At 43.7% G+C, this 27,373-nt stretch overlaps 1 long non-coding RNA gene across 1 annotated transcript in view; it reads left to right on the plus strand.

Annotated features, from left to right (window-relative positions):
- Positions 1-15,197, plus strand: part of LOC137419220 (uncharacterized) — a 98,690-nt gene extending 83,493 nt beyond the window's left edge. Inside the window, exon 3 of the long non-coding RNA XR_010982794.2 lies at positions 13,219-15,197. This is a non-coding gene — a long non-coding RNA (uncharacterized LOC137419220). The remainder of the gene's footprint in view (positions 1-13,218) is intronic.
- Positions 15,198-27,373: the final 12,176 nt, after the last annotated feature.

Consider the following 27,373-nt stretch of genomic DNA (forward strand, 5'->3'; position numbering starts at 1 on the left):
CAAGTCGGGTTTATAGTAGGTTAGACTTGATAATCTATATCTTTTGTCTATTCTCTGTGCCTTCAAAATATAAGGCTGTACATTTCGTTGTTACATTCCAACCTGTTCGGGTACGTCTTTTCTCCATTGGCCTAGCATCATCCGAGAACGAATTTGGCTGTTTGAATCAGGTCCGTAAACCGCACGTAAGGTAATGCCCCGGTATTTCCACACCCAGTGCTAATACATTGTGCTCTGCACGCGCACCTTGATCCGTGCACCTTAAAGGAATCCGTGATTTTCCGGTATTAACCGAGGGGAATCACGCAACAAAATTGTTGTCAAGGAGTGGGATTTTTGAACCCTCGCAACATATTTGGTGTCCGGGAGTGGGAATGGACCTGGAGTGCGCTTCACGTACTGCAAAATTACGAGCGTGTGGAAATTTATTTTAAAACAAATTTTAAAATTAAAATTAAAATCGGATGATGGCTGGCCAAGACGAGCAGGTTCCGGTGGGAATAGAAAATGTAGAGCATGAGGAATTAATGGCCCAGGACACAAACCAACAGATTGACCTTGGAGTTAATCACGGCACGGCAGGGAGTGGAGAAAATGGCGGCGCTTCGCACGCAGGGCCAGCGGCGGAGGTCGAACCCGCTGTGCAAGCGGGTTTTATAAACATGCAGTTGTTCATGACTCAAATCACGGCATGCTTGGAAGAGTCAAAATGGGAAATGAAGAAAACGAGATGTGAAATGAACAAAATTGGTGATAGAATGAGTGATGGGATGGATAGAATGAGTGATGGGATGCATAGAATGAGTGATGGGGTGGATAGAATGAGTTTTTTTTTTTTTTTTTTTTTTTTTTTTTTTTTGTATACAAGGTCGAGGCTCGTGAAAGAGCGAACATTAATCACACAGAAAGACAAACCGACACATAAAACATATAACATAGGGAGCGGTAGACAAGATGGGGAGAGAGGGGGAAGGACACAAACACAACATTTGAGAGCAGGGACCGAGAGACATGGAGACATCGAGAGATCTGAGAGAGGGCGAGGGCTTGGGGGGGGGGGGGCGTGGGAAGGGGGCGGTGGGAGAGGTATAAAACATATGGACACTGCCAGGACTTCCAGGAAAGAAGTTGGAATTTCAAACAAGGTGGATCTGGGGTGAATTAGCGGGGGTAGAAAAGATCAAGGTTTTGGATGGGGGAAGATAAGAGATGGTGGTGAACAGCTGTTTTAAAGACCTGGAGGGAGGAGTGGGATTGAAGGGAGTGAGGGAGTTTGTTCCAGAGGCGGGAGAAAAGAGGAATGAAAGAGTGAAGGTGAGCAGAGAGCCGAGATTTCGGCAGTTTAACCATCAGAGGGTTGCTGGCAGATCTTGTGCGACCTGTAGGAATATTTGGGGGACAGAGCACAGAGAGAGCTGGGGGTGCAAGGCCGGAGAGGAGTCGGTAGAAGACAGAAAGACCACCTACCTGCCTGCGGTGAGTGAGTGAAAGGCCCTCAGAGATAGCTTCATCGCGGGAGATTCCAATAATTCTGAAAGCTTTGGTTTCAACAGCGTGAAGCCGAGCTAGGTGTGAGGCAGGAGCACCGGCCCATAGGGGAGAACAGTATTCCATTGAGCTGCGGATGAAAGCCTTGTATGTGGTGAGGAGCTCAGGTGTGCCGAGGAAGGACTTCGCACGACGGAGGATGCCCAGTCGGCGACTGGCTTTGGAGGCCAGCTTGGAAATGTGGTTTTCCCAAGAAAGATCATGGCAGATAGTGAGACCCAAAATCTTGAGCGACAGAACTTCTTGGAGAGGATTGTTGAGAAAGTAGATGGGAGGGTTGTCCAGTCGATCTTTTCGGAGAGACATAGTAAGAGTGTGAGATTTGTCAGGATTGAAAGACATGTTCCACTTGTTTGACCAGTCTGTGATTTTGTCCAGGTCTTCAGAGAGTGAGGAGGCAGCAGACTGCCGATCTGAGGGAAGAGGAATGGAGCGGCCGAGAGTGGAGTCATCAGCAAAGAGATAGAGAGGATTTTCGAGAGAGTCAGAGAGATCATTGATGAAGACCAGAAAAAGCACGGGGCCCAGAACACTGCCTTGGGGAACTCCATCCTGAACAGGAAGAGGAGATGAGAGAAACCCATTCAGGGCCACACGTTGACGACGACTAGAGAGGAAGTCCGCCAGCCATGCGTGGAGATTTCCATGGATACCAAAGGAGGAGAGTTTGGTGAGCAGAGCGGGGTGCCAGACCGTGTCGAAGGCACGTGATATGTCGAGGGAGACAGCTCTAATTTCCTGTTTGGCATTGAGGACCTCCATCCATTGTTGAGACAGCAGAAGCAGCATGTCCAGAGTAGAGTGACCTGGTCTGAAACCAAATTGATGATCAGAGATCAAGCCATTGGAGAAGAGGAAAGATTTCATATCCGAAGCAATGATGGATTCCATGACTTTGCTGATAATTGGGAGAAGGCTGATTGGTCTGTAGTTGCTAGGATCTGTTTTTGCACCTTTTTTGTGCAAAGCGGTGATGTTGGCTGATTTCCAAGCAGATGGCAGTTGACCTTGAGCAAAAGAGAGGGTGAAGAGAACAGAGAGAGGGTGAGATAGAGCAGCAGAGCAGGATTTTAGGACCCGTGGGCTGATGCCGTCGGGTCCAGTTGCAGAATCAGAGTCGAGGGTTGACAGAAACTTTTCCACCTTGTCAGGAGGAAAGGACACGGAGTCCAGGAGCAGCAGGGTACGACTGGGTATGGTGGGTACAGAGAGGGATGGGTTTGGGACACAAGATTTAGAGGCAAACACAGAGTTGAGGCATTCAGCTTTTTCACGTGCGGAGTCAGCTGTGTAGCCGTTTGAGGTAAGGGAGGGGATGGAGGGGGAACAAACACCAGAAACGGATTTGACCAGACGCCACCAGGATTTGGAAGAGGGAGACAGATAAGAGAGTTCGGTCTTGAGAACGGAGAGATATTGTTTCCTGGCTCTCCTGAGGGTGGACACACACTTGTTTCGGGCTTTGTGAAAGGAAATGAGATTTCCTTCCGTTGGATTTGCTTTCCAGGAGACGAAGGCAAGTTGTTTCTGGGCAACAGCCTCACCACAAGATTCCGTGTACCATGGACGGGAGGAAGGGTATGACAACTGAAGACGAGATGGGATAAATCTGTGCATGAGAGAGAGCAATTTACTTTGGAAGAATTCCCAGGATGAGTTGATGTCAGAGGTGGTAGAGATGGGAGACCAGTCCAGATGATTGATGGCTGCTTGAAGACCGTGCCAGTTGGCCTGAGTGAAATGCCAGACTCGTCGACGCTGAGCAGGCTCCCTGAGGATGGTCAGAGAGATGTCCACTTTAACAAGGACATGATCAGATGATCCGATCGGAGCAGAAGAAGAGCAGCAGACATTTTCAGGGAAGTTAGTCATAACCAAGTCCAGAAGAGAAGATGTTCCGTTGACTGAGATCCGGGTCGGGAAATTGACAGATTGTGTCAGTCCCAGTGAGTCGCAGAAGTCCTTTGCTGAGGAGCCATGGCTGGTGAGAGAGGTACCCACACCCAGCCAACTGGCATGATGACAGTTGAAATCACCACATATGAGGAAGAGAGAGTTGGGATGAGTAGATAGAAGTTGGTCCATATCATCAGACAGCGAGATGTAGATTGAGTCATCACTGTTTGGTGGACGGTACAACACACATATGAACAAGAGGTGGGAGCGAAGGGGAAGCCGTAGCCAGAGGTATTCCTGGGGGTGAGGTGGAGAGAGTGCAGTGCAGGGCGAGTGAGGAAGAGAGTTTTTGATAAAGATAGCAACCCCGCCTCCAGGACGAGGCTCAGGTCTATCATACCGGAGGAGGGAGTAGCCCGGGAGAGATACTATGGAATCAGAGACATCATAAAGGAGGAAAGTTTCTGTTAAGCAGATCACGTCTGGTTTGACAGAAGCAACCTGTATGGAGAGATCAGTTAAGTTTGAACGAAGGCCCCGGATGTTTGAGGTCCATACCGTTAATGAAGAGGAAGGGGGAGCATCAGATACAGAACAGGGGGGAGGAGGGGTAGGGTAAGATGTGGAAGAGGTGGAAGAGGTAGGGAGAGCTGTTGAAGGTGTGTCAGAGATTTCAGAATAGCTCGGAGAAAGGGAAGGATGGGGCGGACAAAAGGTTTGATGGTGATTGGGTGAGCCACAATGAGGTGTTATTTGAGGAGGGGGAAGAGCGAGGCAGAAGGTTGGGGGAGATGGAGGTGAGAGTTTGAAGGGGGAAGAAGCGGGGAGGACGCTTTGAGGAGGGGGAGTGAGAGGGGGGAAATTGAGAAGCAATGAGGGTGGGGAGATTTGAAGGGGAGGGGTGAGGGGGGAGTTTGGGAGGGAAGGGGCAAGGGGAGGGATTTGAAAGGGATGGGATATGGGGGAGATTTGGAGGGGAGGGGTGAGGCAGGAGTCTAGGAGGGGAGGGGCGAGGGGGCGTCTTGGCGGGGAGGGGTGAGGGGGTAGTTTAGGAGGGAGGGGGCAAGGGGGGAGATTTGAAAGGGATGGGTGATGGGGAAGATTTGGAGGGGAGGGGTGATGGGGAAGATTTGGAGGGGAGGGGTTATGGGGAAGATTTGGAGGGGAGGGGTGAGATTGGATTTTTGAAAGTGATGGGATGGATAGAATTTGGGGAGAAAGGAGTTATGAAATGAATAAAATGAGTAATCGGATGGAAACCATGAGGGAAGAATCAAGCGGCGATATGAAAAGGATGGGGGAGGAGATTGGGCGTAAGATCGGCGAGGAGGTCGTGGTGGTGCGTGACGAGGTAAAGCAGTGTGAGATGCACGTCCAGCGAGGGCTGAAGGAGAGTATGGCCAAACTGACTGGGGAGATGGAAATATTGATGCGGGAGGTTTGAGAAACAGATGAAGGTAGAGTTGGAGCAGGAAATAGTAGGGGCGCAGCGGGAAATAACGAAGGTAAAACAGAAGCTGGAGCAGGTAGAAGGAGGAATAATTGAAATTAAAAAGACACAAGGAGAGACAGGGAATGAATTACGGAAGGAATTGATGGAATGTGTGCAAGAGTGGTTCTCGCAGCCCGATGGAATACCTGCTAATCAAATAAAAAGTTTGCAGGTTCTTGAAGAGGACCGGGAAAAGGTGAGTCCCGAGGTGAGTAGCGATATCGGGAATGTGTATGGTGCGATCGGGTGTTCGGCTAGCTTGGGAGAAAGGACGGACCCGGGAGTTCGTGCAGGGCCCATTGTGAGGGTTACGAATGGTACGGAGTGTGTGGAGAGTGTGCGTGTGTGCGAGTACAGATTGGGTGGCGAGATATGATGATGCGGCTCAGCATCGACGCTGACCGGGGTAGTGCTTAGTGGGATGAATAGGGGGCGCGAGCCCCAAATAAATGGTGCACCATGGGGACCGGAGGGAATCGGTGCGGCGTCGGTCTCGCAAGGACCAGAGTGTGGGATTCGTACCTCCGGCACCCGCACGGTATTGTTGGCGCCGTACCACGGCAAGAACGATCGGCGGGGTTCCAGGGGAAATTCGGAGTTTCGGCAGCACGCACCTTACCAGGTGAGGTGCTCTAACCATGGCCGGTTGGGTCATCATGCGTGGGACCGCAGGGCCCCGCGCAGGGATGGACCCCGGCACCTGGGACCACCAACTCCACCCCCCTCGGATCGTCCATGCCGGCCGGATAGAAACCAATACAGGTGAGCAGGCACCCTAATGGATCGCTCTGGCCTTAGAGGCCGAGCCGCGACAAAGTACCTCCACAGATGGGGGCTCATAGCATAGAGGACTGGGGGAGTATTGTGCTCCCCATGTGGGGGTATGGTGGTGTGACCATTCCCCACAAAAGGGGGGCCCATGAGCACTAGTTTAGGGGGATATCATTGTTATGCCCATCGAGGGGCCAGCAGTGGTTGCTCCATGGGGGCACCGAAGCACTAGCTGAGGGAGGGCTAGGATAATTGTTAGGGATCTAGAGAGACCATAGGGACAAGATTTAAGTAGTGACCATGAACAGTAGTGGGGACGTAGAGAGTTTAGTGGTTGTTAACAAATGGTGTGCATAGTGTAAAGGGACGACGAGGGAAGCACGAGTTATCGGGGAAATTAGTGACATAAATGATGCTGTGTGTGTGAGTGTAAATGGAATTGTGTTGTGGTGTGAAAAGAATTGGTGTGGAATGCATGGTGCAAAGGATTGAATGGGGGCCCGCTTGGAGTTTGCAAAAAAGCACATAAAGGACTCTCAGACTGTGAGAAACAAGATTCTGTGGGCTTTCATGTGTCTTTCACTGAGGAGAGGCTTCCGTCTGGCCACTCTGCCATAAAGCCCAGATCGGTGGAGTGTTGCAGTGATGGTTATCCTTCTGGAAGTTTCTCCCATCTCCACACAGGATCACTGGAGCTCAGCCAGAGTGACCATCGGGTTCTTGGTCACCTCTATTACCAAGGCCCTTCTCCCCCGATTGCTCAGTTTGGCCGGGCGGCCAGCTCTAGGAAGAGTCCTGGTTGTTCCAAACTTCTTCCATTTAAGAATTATGGAGGCCACTGTGCTCTTTGGAACCTTCAATGCAGCAGAAATTTTTTGTAGGCTTCCCCAGATCTGTGCCTCGACACAATCCTGTCTCTGAGCTCTGCAGGCAGTTCCTTCAACCTCATGGCTTGGTTTTTGCTCTGATATGCATCGTCAGCTGTGAGACCTTATATGGACAGGTGTGTGCTTTTCCAAATCATGTCCAATCAATAATTGAATTTACCACAGGTGGACTCCAATCAAGGTGCAGAAACATTTCAAAGATGATCAAGAGAAATGGGAGGCACCTGGGCTAAATTTCAAGTGTCATAGTAAAGGATCTGATATGTAAATGTGATGTAAATGTAAATGTGATAAAGGTAAAATACTTATGTAAATGTGATATTTCCGTTTAAAAAAAAAAAAAATTTGCAAAACTTTCTAAAATCCTGTTTTCTCTTTGTCATTATGGGGTATTGAGTGTACATTGATGAGGAAAAATGAATTTAAAGGATTTCAGCATAAGGCTGCAACATAACAAAATGTGAAAAGGTCTGAATACTTTCTGAATGCACTGTATATATATATATATTGTTGCGGGTCTCCTCGTCGGCCTTCCCCTTTACCAAGGGGAGATTAATCCCCTTGTCTTTTTACTAGCCGACGCAATCCCGGGGGCTATGACGTCCTTCCCGGGCAGCGTTAGGTAGGGTTTTTAGGACTAGTGATTCACTATTACCTAAGTACTAACGCTGGCCGGAAATGAGGAAATAACTCCCGCCCGAATCACAGATGTTGATGTAATATGCCGAGCGGATAGCAATCCGCGATCCGAGCTGTTAACCAAAAACTAAACCCGATTCTAAGCGGTTGTAATCGTGCCGCGTTTACCCAATGGAGGAAATGACTAAAACGGCTGGACCAAGAGGAAAAGGAATAACACAAGAATTTATTAACAATTCGTACACTAAGAGGAAGAAAAGTAATGTACAGTGAAGAGGAAGAAGCAGATACACAGGGCAGCCTTATACAGTCTTACTTATTCCCTGGACACGGGCCCGTTCACACTCAGACTCACTCTCAGGCTCACTCACACGGGGTTTGTAGATGGTCGGGTTGAAGGTCCAAGGGTCCACAGCTCGTCCGGTCCCTGACTCGTACCGTGCAGATGGTGGAAGACAGCAGGCAGCTCTCCGCATGGCGTAGGCGCGAAGCGGTCAGTTATATATCGGGGGATCGTAAGTGGCGATTATATGGCGTATGTAATACTTGTACCGGCGCCTTTATACGCGCTCCCGGTATTGCTATGAACGATGCGCCACTTCCCCAATGGTGTTACCAAGCGCCTTTCACCAACGTCCTTCTGCACAAGCCCTTCTCCACGCTGCAGTCCTCTGCAATGCGTGCCGCACGCCAGCCCTTTGTAAAGCGCAATCAATCCTTCTCCGCGTAACTGAATACCGCAACTGATGAGCGCCTCTCCCGTAACCCAACTCGTTCAGCAGAGGACCCCGGCTCATAAATTGAGCTCACGACTCGAGCGCCTGCCTCATCACTGAGGTGGGGGCCTCGTGCGAAGGGTTATATTGCCACGCCCAGCGAACCCTCTGGAATGTCCAGCCACACCCTGTCAGGCGATGTCGCCTCAGCCCTGATTGGCTGTTGAGGGCTTACCGGCTCCGCCTTTGACGGATGCTTGACGTGGCCACACCCCCACCCTTGCGCTTCGCCCCCTTTTTGGGCCTTACCTCGTGGCATTTGGGCTGGTTCGAGCAGAAGCCCAAGGGCAGCAAACGCTGCTGGCAAAGGAGGTGTAACAAACTGCGAGGGGCCATGGGGTGCAGACAGGATAGCACTCAATGGTGTCGGTTGGAGGGAGGCTGCAAAATGGACGAACGGGGCCTACTCTTATTTGTTCTACACAACGCAGATGCAACTATTGGGAATGGCCTTATCCTAAACACATACTATGAAATAACTAACGTCCTAAGGTGACCTACGTGTTGCTTGTGGCCTAACTATGGGGTGCAACCTTTAATGATGTTACTTGTTATGGTGTCCGAAACGTTCAAAGTCCCGCTCCTAACAACACCAAAAATGTTGCAGCCCGGGGTTACACATTTAGACGGCCGAGCAACCGGTGGTACCTGCCATGCGAATGCTAATTCTGTTATGGCCGATTGTTAACCTAGGTGGCAAGCAATGTCGAACCAATGAAGGAAAAGACAATCACAGACAGAGAGAAAAGGAAATGTTTAACCACTTGATTTACTTACAAATATTTTAGTGAAACATCGATAGGAAAGAAAAATGGACAAGAAGCAGAAACAGCTTATTCTATGCCTTATTACGATCACTACGAATAAACACAACAAGGGTGCCCAGCACACATTCATGGGGAAGTGGAGGGGAAAGTATTGGAAACCTGTTACTGTTAGCACAAAGGCCACGATGTTCCAGATGCCTTTCCTCACAATGGCCTTTGTCTCGACTCCACCAACGAACACCTCGCCGGCAAACGGCAGTCCCCAACACGAGCAGGTAATGGCAATCCCAGCACGGACAGGCAGGTGAAGGTCGATCGTCAGCACGGACTTGGACAGGTGAGGTCGATCATCAGGATTGACTTGGGCAGGTAAAGGTCAATCATCAGCACGCACTTGGGCAGGTGAGGTCGATCGCCAGCGCGGACTTGGGCAGGTGAGTTCGTGCACACGTGCACCGAGAGGGAGTCCGGTAGCCAGTAGAGAACAATGAACACGTGCAAAACGAGCAAGTTCAAGGCCTCTTTGTAGTTTCCATGTGCAGTGAGAGGGAGCAGGGAGAGTCCGGCCAAGAGAGCAATCATGTGCAGAGGCAGAGGCCTGCGAGAGAGTTTGGTCGAGAGCGGATACACACGTGCTGAATCAACCTGGCAAAAAGAGAGTCATGCATACGTGCAGAGGTAACAAAGCCCAGGGCCAAGAGAGAATTGGAGGCACGTGCTAGGTGAAACCCGGCAGAGAGAGAGAGAGAGAGAGAGAGAGAGAGAGAGAGAGAGAGAGAGAGATAGAGATAGAGATAGAGATAGAGATATCGAGAAAGAGAAAGAGAAAGACAAAGACAAAGAGAAAGAATGAACACGTGTACAATGGCCTTTTGTACTCCCTCGCCGAGGGTGGGGCGAATGTTTGAGGGTGTCCTGGCTCCTGATTGGTGGAGTTTCCATTACTCCGCCCCCTGAAGCCCTGCTGAAGTTCCTCAGGCCCTGATTGGTGGAGTGTCGCTTCATCTCATAGACTCCAGCACGAAAGGTAAATTTGAGCACGCACTTGGCTGGTGTGCTTTAGAGCCTGCATGTACTGCCTGGCAAACTATCCCTTATGCGTGGAGGACCTGTCTTTCCCCTTCCCCAAAGCATAACGACATAATAACCTGAAATAAGGGGAAGGGGCTAAGATAATTATGGTCTGCTATGAAATAACTATGCTAAGGGACCTGTACGGTGGTTGCCATTACTTTTTAGTGGTTTCCCAAAACCGCATATATATATATATATATATATATATATATATATATATATATATATATATATATATATATATATATATATATACACACACACACACACACACACACACACACACACACACACACACACACACACACACACACACACACACATGGTGTTCCAAAAGACCCAAACGACTTTGGCCGTTAATATATTTAGAACCACAAATTATACAATGATACCCTTTAGTTTATATAATAGAGAAACTCATAATTTTTAGTGCACACTATCAATATACTTAAATGTAAGCTCTGTTTGCCACCCCTCTCCCTCACCTTCCTCTCCCCTCCCCTTCCTCTCTCCCCCCCCCCCCCCCCCCTCTCTTCATATTCCCATCACAAAGCAACTCTGTGTTACCTGGCAACGCCGGGTACCTTTGCTAGTCTTATAATAATGTAAGACAATGTGTATCAGTTAGTTTGTGTGTGTCTCCTCCATAACACCAAAACTTTGAAACCTCGTGGCCTGAGATTTTGCACGCATATGAACGGAACTCCAAAGGCATGCCGGAATGAAAACTGGGTGTTTGGGTATATTTATTGAAGCTAATTAACCGGGTTACTAAATTTTAAAAAGGCTTTATCCTTGGTAAGCCCATTATCCTCACAGATGTCTTAAGCTTTGTTTTGTCCTGCTCAAAAACGCCTTGCCTTGGAACATGCCACAACAGTTTCTGTATGATTAAGCACTCAAAAGTGTTTTTCACTTTCCTCACTCACATCATCGAATGTCTGATCTTCATACCTATGAATCGCTGTATGCATCGCTTTTGTCGGTGCTATCGTTTGCAAACGAGGAGCTTGGAGCAATTTTATGCATTATAAGTTGCGATTTTCAACGTTGGCCTCTCACAGACTAATTAATGTATGAAATCAATTTGACGATTGCAGCTGGTGGACTAAATAACTCTCAAAATCTGGAGTGAAATCTGTGAATTTTAAGAAACTACCGGTTCTCATAACTATGCGCAAAAGCTTATTTATTTCAGAAAGGCTGTCATCCCTCCTGCTCTGTCATCTTAATTCATTCTACTGGGACCTGCAATACTTGTAGGAAACCTGAAGATTTGAACCATCTTTTTTTAAATTCCCTCTATATAATGGACGCAGATTGCGTCTATTTAAAAGTATTTTATATGTGGGAATTGGCGTGTCAAATCTGCCGAACGTTTTTGGCTATTTGAACCAGAAGCATTCCTGACTCTGCAAGGCAGTTGTGAGATTTTTAAAAGGAGTGGGAAATCCATATCGGCTCCTTTGTTCATAAAGGCTCCTTTGTTCACCGCTGTTATGTGTGGACGTGTGGCGTATATAGACCCTCAAGGCTCTGATAAGGCCATAAAACTTAAAAAGAAGAAGAAGATACCGGTGGACTATTTCATTGGAGTGCTTGCTTGGATGCTTAAGCCACTTGGCAAGTGCTCTACAAGCTTCAATCTCTACAATCTTCAATGGTGACACAGTGGATCGGTTCTCCATAGGGCCATCCCTGGAGTAAGGAAAGCAAAATAAATTAGAGGATTAGAAATAGGAAAGCCACAAGATGAGTGAACTACAACTTCAAGAGAGAATTGAAGAATATTTTGAGTTGCTACAAAGCAAGGAATTCTCACACCATGGCAGGATGGCCAAGAAGTAAGCACACTCGCTCTAAGCCGTCTAGCCTGGGTTTGAATCCCGACCCAGCTACAAGCTGTCATCATGGTGTTTGACAGGCAGGGTGGTTCATCAGTGTGTACCGCCCCTCAGATGGACGTTAAACTGAGCGTCACATCTGCCGGATTTTCTTCCCCCTATCACTCCTCTCTCCTCCTCACTCTTTGCTCCTCCCTCCCATTCCTCACCCTCCCCTCTACTTATTAATCTTCCCCCCTCTCTCTTTCCCTTCCCCCTCTCTCTCCCACCTCTTTCCCCCCCCCCCCCCAACCCCCCCCCCCCCTCGCCATCATCACCCCCCTCGTTCCCTCATGGTGGTAGTATGATGATATGGGGATGCTTTTTATTAGCACGGACTGGCAAACTTGTCAGGATAGAAGGGACAATGAATGGTGCAAAGTACAGGATAATCCTTTATGAAAACCTGCTTGAATCAGCCTTGAATCTGAAACATGGTAAGAGATTCACTGTTCAGCAAGACAATGATCTAAAGCTAAAGCCACAATGAAGTGGCTGAATAAGAAGAAAATAAATGTTCTTGAGTGGCCCTGTCAAAGTCCAACCTTGAATCCAGTTGAACTGGAAGATTGCAGTCCGCCGATGATCGTCATCAAACTTGGCAGCACTAGACAAATTTTCACCTGACCAATGGGCAAATATTTCACCATCTCACTGTGCAAAGCTGGTAGAGACCTACCAAAAAAGACTCACACCAGTCATTGCCGCTAGGGGGTCTAAGGGGGTCTGGGTCTACCGGGGTCAAAGTGGATCCAGGTTTGACCCCAAATAGTTTGCTCTATTCTCAGAAACTACACAGGCAATTCCAATGAAACTTGACCACATAATTCCGCTCATCACCTGTGATGTACCAACATTTGTTGACAACATTAATAAAAATCAGGGTTTAAGAGGGTTTGACCCTCTAAATCCTAAAATAGGTTTTTTCTCTCCTCTCCGAAACGACACACCCAATTCCGATGAAATTTGACCACAACCTTCATCCCCCGTGATGTACCAATGTTTGTTCACTGCATTAAAAAGGTGGGGGATAACGGGGTTTGATCCCCTAAAATAGGTTTTTGCTCTCGTCTCTGAAACTACACACACACAATTTCGATGAAACTTGACCACAACCTTCAACACCCATGATGGACTAAAATTAGAAAAATTGGGGTCTAAGGATTATGGAGGTGAGTTGCCTCCAAAAATAGGTATTATTTTGTTTGTTTGTTTAAAGTCTTATTATTATGTTAGTATGATTCTACGTGCTGCCCTGTCTTCGAGCAACCATTGAAATTGGTTTAAAATACCGTGATACTGTTTAAAATACCTTTAGTCAGTGTGGTGTACTGATATATTCTATCAGGTGGTCGCCCAGGGGTATTTCCCCCATTTTTAAAATTATATTAAAGATGCTGACATAAACTTGATATGAATACATGCATTAGACTTGTAAGTTTTAGGTTGTTGTGAATATTGATTGTTATTTTCTTTCTGTTCCAGGAGAATCCCCATTTTCTGATATAACGACAAGTCCTCAAGAGAAAGCAAAAATCGTGAGATTTGTACATGAATGTGGTTCAATCATTCAAGCCCAAAGGCGTTTTCACTGTGAAATGAACAAATCAACGCCTGAAAGACTCTCGATACGAAGATGGGTGGATCAGTTTGAAGCTACAGGATCCGTCCTGAAGGGGAAATCTGCTGGAAAGCCAAAAAAGTTAAATGAAGGGGCGAATGCTGTTATGGAAGCATTTATCAGCAGCCATAAAAAGTCAATTAGGAGAGGGAGAGCATAATTTGTGTTTGGAGATTTAAACAATCTGAAAAGCTCTGTTCATGATATCCTTCATAAAAAAATGAGGTTTAAATGTTATAAAATGTAAACAGGTCATAAATTTTTAGAAGAAGATTATTAAACACAAGAGACAAGAGTAAATGTTTGTTAGTAAATTAATTGAAAGGATAGAAAAAAAATCCCTTTTTGAGGCCATTTTCCCTGCTAGAGCAGGGGTTGCGGGCCCCATGACAATCATCATGGTTCCCTGTTTGAGGCAATGTTTTTATGGCCGGATGCCCTTCCTGATGCCAACCCTTGAGTCGCCTCTTACGACACGCAGGGATACGGTGTACCTATTCTAAACCGGGGCACACACCGGCAATTGAAAGGACAGAATCGGATGCATATTTTAAAACTTGTATCAAACCGAATTTTTAGTGATGAGGCTACATTTCATATATCAGACGAAGTTTATCGTCACAAATGTAGGATATGAAGAGAAAAAAATCCACATGAATTGTATGAACAGGAAAGGGATTCGCCGAAAGTAAACGTCTGGTGTGCCATGTCCACTTCTCACATCTATGGACCGGCATTTCGTTCCTCAACATGCTACGAGAGTTCCTTATTCCGCAACTCCAAGAAAATCCCAACTTCTTACAAAGAGCTATCTGAAACAGGATGGACTGGAGCAGCACCTGGCTTTGCTTGAATTGTAAACATGTTTTTAAATTAAACTTTGCCAGACTGTAGGATTCATCCAAGGAGGACCAATGAAATGGCCCTCTCGTTCACCCAAATTAACACCTTTAGATATTTTATTTCTGGTTTTTTTTTTTAAGTAAAGTCTACACTAGCAAACCAAGGACCTTGAAGATCCTTGGTTGAAGATCCTAGACCTTGAAGACCTTGAAGATCAAACTTTGCCAGACCGTAGGATTCATTGAAGGAGGACCAATGAAATGGCCCTCTCGTTCACCAAAATTAACACCTTTACATGTTTTATCTCTGAGTTTTTTTTTTTAAAGTAAAGTCTACACTAGCAAACCAAGGACCTTGAAGATCCTTGGTTGAAGATCCTAGACCTTGAAGACCTTGAAGATCAAACTTTTCCAGACTGTAGGATTGATCGAACGAGGACCAATGAAATGGTCCTCTCGTTCACCCAAATTAACATCTTTAGATATTTTATTTCTGGGTTTTTTTTTTTTAAAGTGAAGTCTACACTAGCAAACCAAGGACCTTGAAGATCCTTGGTTGAAGATCCTAGACCTTGAAGACCTTGAAGATCAAACTTTGCCAGACCGTAGGATTCATTGAAGGAGGACCAATGAAATGGCCCTCTCGTTCACCTAAATTAACACCTTTACATGTTTTATCTCTGGGGTTTTTTTTTAAAGTAAAGTCTACACGAGCAAACCAAGGACCTTGAAGAACCTAATCATGGTATTGTTGATGCTGTGCCATCCTTCCTGTGGTGTGTTCCTGGCTGCGTTGGAAAGTGGTTTTCTCAGAATGTCAACTCCGGATTTGATTGATTACGTATAGTGAATGATGTACGACATGTAGAAGTTTATTAATAATTCAAGAATATCTAAACAATACCATAAAAACTTAAACAAACTAAAACTTACCAGTCTATTACACGTATTGTATTAAATTCATGTCAGTATCTCGAATAACAATAAAACTATTCAACGTTCTTTATGGTATATCAATTTTCGGGGACACACTCAGGGTGTTTATTACTTATATAAATGAGACAACAACAACAGGAATTTTAAGGCCATTTTCCCCGGTCAAGCGGGGATCAGCGGAGGTTACATAAATGAGTTTTCTGTATTTCATGTTTAATTACTATGTAGAAAATTCGAAAAAAAATCCACTTTGACATTATTGGGTATTATGTGCAGATCAGTGACCAAAAAAAATCTTAATTGAATCAATGTTTAATTCAGGCTGCAACAACAAAATGTGAAAACGTCAAGGGGTGTGAATACTTTCTGAAGGCATGGTATCTACTAATGTAGTTCTGGCGGTTTAATTTGGTGGATAGCCACAGGGTAGGATGTAACTCAATAACTTTATGTACACAGTGCACTTTATAGTGGAATAGGATCTGTAATATTAAACCTTTATTTTTTCTACCAAATCAAGTTTACGTGATTTCTCTTTGCCAAGAGGAGTTGATTATTTGATTTTTCCTCGTTTATGAAATGTGACGCAAACATGACGCAAACATTTGAAACCCATGAAGATTGTCATGGGGACCGCAAGGCTAACCCCCGCTCTAGCAGGGAACATGGCCTTAAAATGCATGTTGTTGTTGTTGTTGTTGTTGTATGAAATGTGACGCATTGAAAGGAGTAAAATATTGCACATTGCATCACTGTAATCAATATTGAAGCTTCTGCATTATAGAAAGATCTGGTAACGGCACACCACTCGAACAGCCTTCGCCTATCTTTTCGAAAGGCTTAACGGGATCGCAAGGGCACGTTTCAAGTTCTCTTAAAAGTACCACCTTTAGAGGCCATTTTTCCCTGCAGAGCGGGGGTTCGCCATGTCGGGCACCGTGGTCCCCTTTTTGAAGCAATGTTTTATAGCCGGATGCCCTTCCTGCCTCTTGCGACACACAGGGAATTACCATTGATCTGGTACTCAATTTGCCGACCTCGGAAGGATGACAGGCTGAGTCAATCCCCCTGGCGTTAATTCAGCGATTGACCAGGATTCAAACACAGGATCCTAGGATCCCAAGCTGGCACCCTAACCGCTAAGCCAACACCAGGCTAAGTTCTCTTAAATGGATGTTCTTAAAACCAAATAAAGGAAAAGCATCAATTAATTGAACTTATTTGGCCAGGTGTGAACAAGTAATTTTCCCATTTCATGAGACACCTATGAGTTTCAGCACCTATGGTCTACCGGTGCTAGTGGGTGATGTTTGTTTCAAAGCCTTGGAGTCTACATAAGCTTATTTGAATTCCACGTACAATGGAGGCGTCTGGCTTTGGACTTACGTCTACGTTCCGAGCCTTCCTTTCGTGACGGCCACCGCATTATTAGCCTAGGCAGGTGGGTATCAACCAATCTATCGGGTAAGATCACATGCCACTGGATGAGAAAAGGGGGTGTGGTGATGCGAGGAGGGGCGTGGTGATGCGACGAGGGGCGTGGTCTTGGCAAATATATGGCGTTTGATTCGTTATTAGGGATAACTTTAAATGAACTGCCTTCCCTCCCACGCTTCTGAGAGCCAAGGAGCACGATTTCTGGAGATATTAAAACACCCGAGGGAAGAGCCACAGTTTTTTTTTGTTTTCCCCTTTTGACAGAATGAGACGAATTGGAATTAATCCATGGCTTCCAGCTGGAGCAGAAATGCCACACTTCGGGACGGGATAAGGGAGGTAATTCACAATGAAGGTGAGGCCGGAATAAGAAAAGGCACAGCCATGATTTATGGTGTTGAAGAGTTTTAAGCACATGCAATATTTACACAAATTCTAATGAAGGAGTGATTTATTTAACGTTTCTATGACTGGAAAAGTCTATTGCATTAAGGGCCGTTACAAAATCAATAAATCACATCCCCAACAAGCCTTGTGCGGCGTTAACATCATTCGAGTCGACGCGCTCCTTATTTCCCAGATTCCGAGTGCAATCGAAGCCCCAACTCGGCGTTTAGATTGTAATACGACGACAGGAGGCCATGGCCACCCGTGCTCCAGTAACGACGCCCCCTCCCATGTTTGTTGGCTCCCGGGATTAGATGTGCTGCAGTTGAGATGACCGTTCGAGGCAGGGCGACCAACGCCCCCCCACCTCCCCAGTCATTACCGGAGTCGATGTTTCTGCCAGAGATCCGGCCAGACCTTATGAAAGATTCATGGAGAACAGATTACACCACAATGCAAGCCCTGCCCACTCCATCGTGACTCCATTAACGAGGGTTATGAAGAACGGTCTTGCACAGAGTTAATAAGGGGTCCATGTGCACTGAATGGGTATATTTAACACAATTAATGGTCATCCTGTTGAAATGGAGACCGTTCTCTGGGTAATGGAGACTGTTATCGTCAAAGGTTCGGGAATTGCATTCTTTTATTTAAAATTTTATTTTGGTAAAAAAAAAAAAAAATTCCCCAAATTCCTGAATTTTCCAAATTTAGAAATTTTATCATTTTGAATTTGGACGATTTTCTTTTCTCAATAAGATAACATTACGTCTATTCTGCGATGAGTTAACATCAGGCAATGGATCCAGGAAATGAAAAAAGGGGGTGGGGGTTCTGGAAAACAGTGGGGGAATATTTGTGGATAAGCGGAGGGGCTAAATGCGGTCGGGTGCAGGGAGTGGGGACGGTGGGGGTGCGAACTCTCACTCACCAGCCACGTACACATGGGGGCATGGCCCTGGCTGTCTGGGCAATGATTGGCCAATTTCAAAGCAGTGCACAGGTAACATAATCCTGCTTTCTCCAATGGCTACCTGCTGTTTTATTAACTACAGCATGATGGCTGGAATAGATGTCCACACGCTAATGATTTGCATGACAATTTTAAATAACAACCAGAAAACATCTGAAAATGCAAAGCCCATCCACGTCCGTTTGTATTCAGACCTCATCTTCTTCCATATGTTCAAAATAAGGAAAACAGTTTAAAAGAAATACAAAATTAAAATTGACGATTTTATGCAAACTTGACCTTTGACCTTTTGATCTAAAAAATAAACCAATCGACTCCTACGTTTGGATTAGTGAACCAATTCAGTGATGAAATATGAAAATTCTTTAACATTTCAGGTCAATCGAATGGAAATTGACAATTTTATGTGACGCTGCCCTTTGACCTTTTGACCAAATTATTAATTTGCCTTAACCATATTCTCATAATAAAGTTTTTTTGAAAATTTGATGACAAAACTCAAATGGTAAATTGAAAATTCAGGTCAATCGAATGGAAATAGACAATTTTATGTGACGCTGCCCTTTGACCTTTTGACCAAATTATTAATTTGCCTTAACCATATTCTCATAATAAAGTTTTTTTGAAAATTTGATGACAAAACTCAAATGGTAAATTGAAAATTCAGGTCATTCGAATGGAAATAGACAATTTTATGTGACGCTGCCCTTTGACCTTTTGACCAAATTATTAATTTGCCTTAACCATATTGTCATAATAAACTTTTTTTGAAAATTTGATGACAAAACTAAAATGGTAAATTGAAAATTCAGGTCAATAGGATGAAAATTGACGATTTTATGTGACGCTGACCTTTGACCTCTTAACAAAAGTATTAATTTGCCTCCTCCGTGTTATAATAAAGCTTTGGTGAAAATTTGATGACAAAACTCAAATGGTAAATTGAAAATTCAGGTCAACAGGATGAAAATTGACGATTTTAAGCACCCTTGACTTTTGACCTTTTGATCTAAAAAAAAAACAATCGATTCCTACCTTTTGATTAGTGAACCAATTCAGTGATCAGATATGCAAATTATTAAAATTTCAGGTCGATCGGATGAAAATTAGTGATTTTACACAACCTTGACCTTTGGTCTAAAAAAAACAAAACATTCAGCTTCTATGCTTTGATTAGTGAACCAATTCAGTGACCCAATATGCAAATTCTTTAAATATCAGGTCAATAGGATGAAAATTGACGATTTTATGTGATGCTGACCTTTGACCTCTTAACAAAAGTATTAATTTGCCTCCTCCGTGTTATCATAATAAAGCTTTGGTGAAAATTTGATGACAAAACTCAAATGGTAAATTGAAAGTTCAGGTCAATTGGATGAAAATTGATGATTTTAAGCAACCTTGACTTTTGACCTTTCGATCTAAAAAAAAACCAATCGGTTCCTACCTTTTGATTGGTGAACCAATTCAGTGACCAGATATGCAAATTAGTAAAATTTCAGGTCGATCGGATGAAAATTAGTGATTTTACACAACTTTGACCTTTTGATCTAAAAATAATAATAATCAGCTTCTAGGTTTTGATTAGTAAACCCATTCAGTGACCCAATATGCAAATTCTTTAAATTTCATGTCAATAGGATGAAAATTGACGATTTTATGTGATGCTGATTTTTGTCCTCTTGACAAAATTATGAATTTGCCTCCTCCCTGTTATCATAATGAGGCTTTATTGAAAATTTGATGACATTCGCTCAAATGGTAATAACGTTACGGGCCAGATACACAGACCGACAGACAGACACACAGAAGTGATTACAAAACCCCGTCTTCTGCTGTGCAGGGGATGGGATAAAAATGGGGACAATAAACAGCCCACAATAATATTATACAATTTATCAAGCAACTATATTTGAAAGAGAGTATGAACCGTGAACAAATGCCTGAGAACACAAACATAATCTCAACTTAGAAAACTACTGCTGCCAACCTACCAACAACAGAGGATGGGTGAGGACAGGATAGGTGGGTTTTCAAAATGAACTCGGAAAAATAGTAGGTATTCCTCTACATTTCAGAAGAAAAAACCTAATAAATAAACCTGAAGCGAGAGCAGAAAAAAAAACTGGAGATAACAGGGGGAAAGAGCATTTCTGCCCATACTGGCACGGGATCTGCTGACTACTTACTTACTTACTTACTTACTATCTCTTCTTTCTTACTCTGCCTCTCATGCCATGGGCCTTGGTTTAACCTAGCCAATGGAGCGGAGTTTTACACCGCAGAGCCCTATGAAACAGTCTCCACCAATTCCGTGCCAGGCGAAGCAGGCGCAAGCAGCTTGGTGGGAATCGATAATGGAGTTTAGATGTATTTAGGGGTTATAATCATAAGAGGAAGGGGATAGACAGGTAAAGACAGGTTTAAGGATTGATTGACGTGTGACCTCACACATGTGGTTATAAGTCCTGCCCCACCAAGGTGCCACCGATGCATTAACACCGATCATTTTCTATAACACCGATGCATTACCACTGCGTCCACCCATTCAGTTGCTCATAACAATACATTCTGATACTTAAATGCCAATTTCCAGAAAATTCCACCTAAAATCACGTCACGTTTATTTATTGTAAAGAAGAACTAAAACGATGTCAAGAAATACCATTTTTATGATAAAGCAAAGAAACAGTTTGACCCTCATTAGGGCATAGACAAATTTGTAAATATTTTGTTCATTTGTTTAGGAATCCATAAATGCTTGAATTCTAATCTCAGCTGCACAAAAGTTCAGAAAGCATAATTGGTAGTAATTTAATTGGGACAGGGAAGTTAAGCAGAGCAATTTATTTGAATGTTTATTCAGGAAGCTGCTTGGTGGACATAGTGAACTGAAAAAAACATCAATGTAAAACGCACAAAATTAATGTCAGGATAATGAAATGTTACAATCCTATCCTGGAACAGAAAGCATGATGCAATATAGTTTAGTCAGGTAAATAAGCAGTATTATGATGCATTTTCACAATTTGGCAAAATGAATGGCTGCATGTTACTTATTTTGAATGAGATGCTTATTGCAGTAAATATGTAGAACTTCTGAATCCCAAATTCTCAAATATTAAACTGCAAATTAAAGAAGTAGAAGGGGAAAATAATTTTGGGAAGGTCATGGCTCAAAAGGATGTTGCTTATGTTTTGTCAGTTATGTGTAGGTTTCAAAATTCGGCCAGACGGAAGCCACTCCTGAGAAAAAGCCACATGACCGCACGTCTGAAGATTGCAAAAAGGCACGTGAAATACTCTGAGAGCATGAGGCAAAATATTCTGTGGTCTGATGAGATGGAAATGGTATACTTTGGCCTGAATACAAAGCGCTAAGTCTGGCGGACACCAAACACAGCTCATCACCCGTCTAACATCATCCCTACCGTGAAGCATGGTGGTGGTAGCATCATGCTATGAGGATGCTTTTCAGTAGCAGGGGCTGGGAGACTTGTAAGAATAGAGAAAACAATGGATGGAGCCAAATACAGGCAAATCCTTCAGGAGAACCTGCTTCAGAGCATAAACGACCTTAGACTGCAGTGAAAATTTACGCTCGAACAGGATAATGACCCGAAGCAAACAGCCAAAGCAACAGTGAAATGGCTTCAGAACAAGAACGTGAAAGTCCTTGTGTGGCCCAGCCAAAGCCCAAACTTGATTCCCATTGAGAATCTGTAGAAAGACTTGAAGATTGCTGTTCACCATTGCTCCCATAAAACTTCACAGAACTTGAGCAAATCTGCAAGGAAGAATGTGAGAAAAATCCCAAATCCAGACGTGCGAAGCTGATAGACATATCCAAGAAAACTTGAAGCTGAATTCGCTGCCAAAGGTGCTTCCACAAAGTATTGACTCAGTGTGTTGAATAATTATGTGAATTAGATATTTCTGTGTTTAATTTTCAATAAATTTGTAAAAAAAATTCTAAAAACATGTTTTCAGTTTGACATTATGGAGTATTACGTGTAGATCGTTGACAAAAATCTCAATTTAATCCATTTTAAATTCAGGCTGTAACACAACAAAATGTGAAAAAGTCGAGCGGTGTGAATACTTTCTGAAGGTACTGTATCATTTTCTTCCAAAATCATTATTATGTATCATTGTCATTATGTATCATTATTATTACCATCATCATTATATACCATTATTATTATCATTATCATTATGTACCATCATTATTGATCATTATTTACTATTATCATTATCATTATATACCATTATCATTGATCATTATTTAATATTTTCATTATCATTATGTGTCTATCATTATCAATAGCTCGCGTCCCGCCATCTCGATGGGAGTGTTAAATTTTGAGCTCCCATATTAGAGCTCGTTGACCCACCTTCATTGGGCAATTTGCTGCGGCACAGTCTTGGAAATGCACTTTTCAATTTCGTCATGTTTGAAAGACATTTTATTGATCACAATATATCATATTCCATATCATGCAGTTGTGAGAGATGAGGTAACACGAGGTGGGGAAGCGTTTGATAAAGATGCCGCAGCATAATCACCAATATTGTAATCACCGCAGTGAGAGGTGAGGTAACATGAGGTGAGGAAAGAGTGTGATTTGCCGCACCTCCGAAATGGGCCGTTGTTTGCTAACTCGGGTCGACACAATAAAAATAGACATGAATAACGATGCTGGCAAAAAAAAAAAACAGTCACACCCAATTGGTCAGTGCCATGACCAATCGATGAGTGAAGGGAAATATGGGAACACCCAATTGGTAAGTGCCAAGACCAAACGAGTGAAGGGAAAAACACATCCATTTGGTCAGTACTGCGACCAATCGAAGAATGAATATTGGTGACATAGCTACAGCTACACAATCTCTATTCATTCAAATAGTTTATCATTATCATTACAGAAATTTTAATTTTTGTAACAATATAGTAATATGGAATGATCCTTGCTTTGTGTCCTCTCGTCTTCCGGGCCCCTGCTTTGTACTCGTACATTGATTTATGTGACCTCGCTGGCTTCCTTACAACTTGGACTATTTCATACATTTACAATATTGATTTATGCCTGCTGTCAAATCTACTAATCCCGATAACAAGAGAACACTGGTTGGTACACTATGCAACAGCACCCCTACCATACAGCTCTGACTAAATACATTTGACTAAAATTGGTATGCTTTACCTATTTGTTTCAAATTTGATGGTATGTAATAGCAAATCAATGTACGAGGGCTCGTCCAAAAATTATACGAACGAGTTATTAGTTGGCAGCCTAAAGCCGGGAACGAGTCTCTTGAAGGTGACCTCATGTCAGGACGGCTGTAAGATGCAGCCGGCCAACTAACTGTTTCCCAAGAGGAGGCACTTATCATGGAGGATTGTATGTATTGATTGCAGGTTGCAGAAATCTTCAGAGGTCTTCGAATTTCAGAAGCTAGTGTTTTAACCATTTTCCAGAAAATCCTAGGCATATCAATGGTTACAGGAAGATGGGACCCCACAAAACCACACCACTCATGGTCAACAGAGAAGGCTGGCATCATGTCATAAGCTTGGCAAACTGGTAAGCACAAACCTCAGAATTTATCAATCATCTTGGAACATCTTGCAACTGACAACAAAGCATGACTTCTTGGTTGCTGGGAACCTAATGCCAAATTGGAATCCATGCAATCGAAGCGCAAGGGGTCCACAGTTACCCAAAAACCTTCAGCTGGCTACCGTAAGTCATGACCTCAATCTTCTGACATTCCAAGGGTTCTAGAATTGTTTGACTCTGCCTCACAAACCAGCAATTAAAGGGCAATATTATACCAGCTTCATGCAAAATTGCAGTATGCCATCAACTACTAATGCCGAGGAACCTTGACCAAAGATGCACTGCACAAGGTTATGCATTTACAGTCATCACACAGACGGCCATTTATGACTATAGCTGGTCTGAATTCAAAATCGTGTTTTATTTTTGATGTTGCACCGCCCTCTAGGGGTAATTGTACTTCAATGTAATTGAAATCGATTTTCTATAGCTTTTCTCTAAGTCTAAGAGCTGTGTCGAAGAGATGTGATGTGGCTGCCGAGGGTCAGGGTTCATTGCCAATTGTCTGTTGCTTTAGATGGGAAGAAGCACACCGTTGTATTCTCTTGTTAATCTAGTTCCATCTACTCATGTTGTAGGCCTGGATTGTAATATCTGTAAGTAAGAATTAATTTGATTTATTTAGCTTGCTTGGACATGATTATTAACACAATAACTTGTCATTGTAAAAAATAACACCAAGTATCAGCCATCATCACACAATCGCATCTTCAATTGGGCCACAAGAATTGCATTATGGCAGAACCCAGACCTTCAAAGGAAATTACTCAGCTTAAGGAGGCAACGAGCACTGAAGTTACAGCTAAACTTCAGCAGACGCAGGATTGCACGAGTCGTCGTTGGACAGTGAAATTAAAAATAAAAGGCCTAACAAAAATACAAAGATGACAAGAGTAGCGTCCAAAAGTAGGAGCATGGGATAAGATTGAAGGTGACATGCTCAACATTATGAATTCTGAAAATGCTTATAAGAGCCAATTTAGCAAAGGCCTAGCTCTGGATGTTCCCAACTGCTGTCAGTAAATAATGAACTTTCTTGACGAGGATCAATGTAGAGGAAATATTTTAGGAACTACACCTCCAGAAAATCATTAAGGCCTTGTGCTGTATGTGGATAGGAGTTCAGGTGTGCCAAGGAAGGACTTTGTACAATGGAGGACGCCCAGTTGGTGACTGGCTTTGGAGGCCAACTTTGAAATGTGGTTTGCCCAAGAAATATCATGGTGGATAGTGAGACCCAGGAGTTTGAGTGACTGCACTTCCTCAAGAGGATTGTTAAGAAAGTAGATAGGAAGGTGGGGTAAGGGGTTGTTTGACGGTCTTTTTGGAGAGAGATAGTGAGAGTGTGAGATTTGTCAGGATTGAAATACATGTTCCAAATGCGAGGCCAGCTTGTAATTTTGTCAAGATCTGAAGAGAGGGAAATTTGCATCTGGCCAGTCTGAAGGATGAGGGATATCATGGCAGAAGGTGGAGTCATCAGCGAATAGATAAAGAGGATTCTCCTGGGAGTCGGGGAGATCATTGACGGAGATCAGGAATAGTACTGGGCCGAGAATATTGCCTTCTGCACTCCAACCTTGACAGGGCGAGGAGGTGAAAGGATTCGAGTGTGTGAAGGAAAGACTTTGTACGACGGAGAATGCCCAGTCGGCAACTGGCTTTGGAGGCCAACTTTGAAATGTGGTTGCACATAGGAACGCAAGTTGGAAACCAATTTAAATGCCTAATGTCAGGGAATTGAAGCGGCTGAGGCTGAGGCCTAGGTGGACATGTTTACAGAACAAAATGGAGACGAGAACGAGTAGCATCTATATAGTCAGAGGCTACAAGATGATCTTCGACTGCGTATCAGGGACTTATGTACAAGTTCACTCCAGGTTGCAGATGAGCTTTTCCTCTCTACCTGATGCCGAGATAAAATGAGACGCCGAAACATCGCTGCTTCCACTTGAACTAAACATGCCAATGGAAAACCAGTCCAACCCATGCTCTACCCTGGATGCTGGTCATCACCACAGTAATGCACGTGTTCACATGCAAACAATTGCACCGTATCAGCTTGCAACCAGGCATGGAGGCATGGAGAGATGGATTGCATCATGATCACACATGAGCACCTTGCATCAATTGGATTCAGGACTCGGATGTGAATCTTTTTAGGGGTACTTGATACATTTTGCTTTTGTTTCCCTATTTTGTAGTATAATATTTTCGGTTATTTTCAAACATGGTTTTGTTTTCCCTCATTGTTGACTTGCTCGTAGTTTATTTTTCCTTCCTTGCTATTATTAACTCCACCACCTAAGGTGGAAGGAGAAAATGTTTTCACCCTTGTTTGTCTGTTTGTTTGTGGGCAGGATATCTAAAAAATTATGGACAAATTCAGACGAAACTGGGTGGTGCTGCTGCAAAGCACGCAGTATTGATCTCCTTCCAAGGGAGGGTGATTTTGGTACTCACCAGGGTGGGTCTGTGCCCCATCCCTCCATCACACTTATCCACTGCTGGGCTCTCTCAGTGTTACGTCATGACCTGAGCTACCACCCCCCTTCATCCTTCAACGAGCCCTCATGTCCCATCGTCCTCACATATCCTGTCGCTTGTTTTCTGGCCCTAACTGCTATTTCCTTTATTCTACTCTTTGTCAGGTATCTATGAATTGTTGGTACTACTCTTTGTCAGGTATCCATGAATTGTTGGTGCAACTCTTTGTCAGGTATCTATGAATTGTTGGTACTACTCTTTGTCAGGTATCTTTGGATTGTTGGTACTACTCTTTGTCAGGAATCTTTGGATTGTTGGTACTACTCTTTGTCAGGTATCTATGGATTGTTGGTACTACTCTTTGTCAGGAATCTTTGGATTGTTGGTACTACTCTTTGGCAGGTATCTATGGATTGTTGGTACTACTCTTTGTCAGGAATCTTTGGATTGTTGGTACTACTCTTTGTCAGGTATCTATGAATTGTTGGTACTACTCTTTGTCAGGTATCTTTGGATTGTTGGTACTACTCTTTGTCAGGAATCTTTGGATTGTTGGTACTACTCTTTGTCAGGTATCTATGGATTGTTGGTACTACTCTTTGTCAGGAATCTTTGGATTGTTGGTACTACTCTTTGTCAGGTATCTATGGATTGTTGGTACTACTCTTTGTCAGGAATCTTTGGATTGTTGGTACTACTCTTTGGCAGGTATCTTTGGATTGTTGGTACTAATCTTTGTCAGGTATCTATGGATTGTTGGTACTAATCTTTGTCAGGTATCTATGGATTGTTGGTACTAATCTTTGTCAGGTATCTATGGATTGTTGGTACTAATCTTTGTCAGGTATCTATGGATTGTTGGTACTACTCTTTGTCAGGTATCTATGGATTGTTGGTACTAATCTTTGTCAGGTATCTATAGATTGTTGGTACTACTCTTTGTCAGGTATCTATGAATTGTTGGTACTACTCTTTGTCAGGTATCTTTGGATTGTTGGTACTACTCTTTGTCAGGTATCTTTGGATTGTTGGTACTACTCTTTGTCAGGTATCTATGGATTGTTGGTACTACTCTTTGTCAGGTATTATGGATTATTGGTACTAATCTTTGTCAAGTATCTTTGGATTGTTGGTACTAATCTTTGTCAGGTATCTTTGGATTGTTGGTACTAATCTTTGTGAGGTATCTTTGGATTGTTGGTACTACTCTTTGTCAGGTATCTATGGATTGTTGGTACTAATCTTTGTCAGGTATCTATGGATTGTTGGTACTACTCTTTGTCAGGTATCTTTGGATTGTTGGTACTAATCTTTGTCAGGTATCTATGGATTGTTG

The sequence above is a fragment of the Myxine glutinosa genome, chromosome 1 (genome assembly GCF_964187855.1).
Source record: "Myxine glutinosa chromosome 1, kmMyxGlut1.1, whole genome shotgun sequence".
Lineage (NCBI taxonomy): Eukaryota > Metazoa > Chordata > Myxini > Myxiniformes > Myxinidae > Myxine > Myxine glutinosa.